At 44.3% G+C, this 2,795-nt stretch overlaps 1 pseudogene; it reads left to right on the forward strand.

Moving 5' to 3' along the window:
• Positions 1 to 443: 443 nt before the first annotated feature.
• On the forward strand, positions 444 to 2,362 carry LOC133755081 (la-related protein 4B-like; annotated as a pseudogene).
• Positions 2,363 to 2,795: the final 433 nt, after the last annotated feature.

The following is a 2,795-nucleotide window of genomic DNA, read 5'->3' on the forward strand; positions in this document are numbered from 1 at the left end:
TGTATTATCAGAAGCACGGTGGTTTGATGCTGGGCTCTGCTCAGTCTCCCATCTATGCTATGATGGATGCTATCAACTTGGTATTTAGTGAATTTCTGCCAGATTGATTCACACACAACCTTTTAAGGATTTTTTAAGTGTGTTCTTATGCGAAGGGAAGGAGTGTTGGAGATCCAGAGTCTCAAGGTTGAGACATTTTCGGCCCGAAAGGGGAAGAATCCGCTTCCGCCACTGCACCCGGCCCATGCCGGCCCTTGCTTCCTGCGTCCAGCCTGGTGCTGCAGTGCCGCCTCTTCCTAGTCTCCCTCCTCAGCTCTCCCTCCATGTCGCGTGGTCGCCGGGCACCGGGGCTGCAGCAAGGAGTCCCCCAGAGGCCAGTTGGGCAAGGCGGGCAAAGCTAGCAGCATCCTGAAGTTTACATTAAACTTCTCCTAGTGGAACCCATGACTTCTGGTCAGGACGCTAAAGTTGTGGCTGAACTGCAGGCACAGTGAGGTCAAGAGGGCAAGGGCAGCTCTCATCTGATGAATGGTCCTATATCTCAAACCACTTCTCAAACAAGTTCCATCCCAGCTTTGAGTCAGGTACCGACAACTAAAGTTTCTGAGCTAAACCCTAATGCGAAAGTGTGGGGGACTTATGTTACATTTGGAAGCAAGTAGTGTAGCTGTCAGTTTGAGTGCTGCATGGGAGGAGACAGCTGGGCATGGTGCAGACTGCAGCCTGCAGGGATTGGATGTCAATGGTGATGGTGACAAAGTCATGAGAATGAAGCATTACCAGATTTACCTGAGTCAAAACAGACATGAATGCTTTGGCTCTGGATCATGCAGAATACAAATCTCTACCTGAAAATAGTGAAACAGGAGGAAATGCATCTCAACCAGAAAGCCAGGAAGATTCTCAAGAAGTACTTAAAAAAATTGGAATTCTGTTTATCTAGGGAGACTCTTGCTAGTGCCATCTATCTTACATCACAGATGGATAGTGATCAGTATGCTCAAATTACAATGGTAGCTAACCTTGACCATATCAAGAAACTCAGTACTAGTGTGGCTTTGATTGTTGAAGTGCTAAGGTGGATGAGAAGGCAGAAAAAGTAAGGCCAAATCAAAATCATTGCATAGTAATATTGCGAGAAATATCTGAATCTACCCCTGTGGAAGAAGTAGAAGCACTATTTAAAGGAAATAACTTACTGAAATTTATAAACTGTGAATTTGCCCATAATGATAATTGATTTATTACATTTGAAGCAGAAGTTGATGCACAACAGGCTTACAAATACCTGCGAAAAGTCAAAACTTTTCAAGGAAAACCAATTAAAGTGCAGCTAAAAGCAAAGGAAATAGCTATGATCCCATTTTTGCCAAAGAATGGATTTAGGTCTCTCTACATGAACCTTTATACATAGCAGTGTTACACATCATTTATTTACCTCCAGTATACAGCCCCCAACAAGAGTTTCCTCTGTACAGCCTGACTGCTCCCAGACATTGTCATTAATGCATAGCTATTTCAATCCACCCTTGGTAACTATTTCCAAATACTGGATTTATACATGGGTTTACATCCATCTCCAACCTTCAAGCCTGCAGCCTCTCCTCTGACTTCACTCATACAGTATCCTCCCAGAAGCAGGAAAAATTCCTTTGGCTATAAGAAGAAAAAGGAGGAAAAGTTTACAAGCAGCCAAACTCAGTCTCCAACACGACCAAAGCCTCCATCACAAACTTTGAACTGGGGCTGTCCAACTTCCCCCCATTACCTGGAGCTGAGGCAATTTGAAGACAGAGGACTTGTTTGAAAACAGGCTATCTAGCTTGATAATAGGATTGTCAAAGGAAAGGAGCCCCCATGCAGATGCAAGTAGGAACACTATTCCTGTAGTGGTCCCCAGAGAGCCCTCACCGCTGGCTTCTTGTGCTGTATCAGCAATGTATGAATGATCCCCATCCCTAGCTCATTTACCTGAGGATCCCAAGGTGGCAGAAAAGCAGAGGGAAACCCTCAGTGTGGACAGACTCCCTTCTGTCCTTACTACAACTGTGTGTAAATCAGAGCAGGTGCATGGAGCTGCCACAGAATTGCAAATGCCCAGATTTGTCAGAGAACGAGTAGAGAGCCACCTTCTTCTCCACTGCAACCCTCAAAAGAACAAAAGTCAAATGATGGCAGTTGTAGGAAGGAGGAGAAGAAGCTTTCTGCACCTGTGTGGAAATAGAGGGAGCCCCCTGTCCTCAAGTCCATTCCCAGAGTCCCCAAAGACCAGGGGAAGCAGCCTGGGCACTGGCCCTCACCACCAGCTGTTGGAAATTGTCTTCACAGAGGACTGAACACTACCCCCAAGTCTCATCAGTAAAAATTCTATGTCTGGGAGGGGTTGCAAAGAGCTGCGTTAGCCACAAATGAAACACTTTTCCCACTCAGTATGAGGATGAGTGGCTGGTTGGGCAGTTGCAGTATCTGTGAGACCCATGGAATGCCTGCAGATTATTTTTTCTTCTGTGAGTCAGATTCTCCCCCTCTAAAAAAACTATTTTTCAGGATTTAATTAATAGAAACCTTATTTTTCATTGGTGCTTAACTAGAGGTGATGTTTAAGTCTGATTTTTTAGGATAGAAAATGCATTTATCCCAACAGATTGGTGTTTTCTGTTAAGCCTCTGTGTGGTTCTGAATGCAAGCTATATATAGTGAATTTTTCTAAATTAAGGGAACTATACTACTTTATTTTTTTAAATAATATTGATCTACAAGTGCGTATCTCAGATGCCCCAGCAGATGTATGAGGG

This window comes from Lepus europaeus, unplaced genomic scaffold, assembly GCF_033115175.1.
Source record: "Lepus europaeus isolate LE1 unplaced genomic scaffold, mLepTim1.pri SCAFFOLD_3_1, whole genome shotgun sequence".
NCBI lineage: Eukaryota > Metazoa > Chordata > Mammalia > Lagomorpha > Leporidae > Lepus > Lepus europaeus.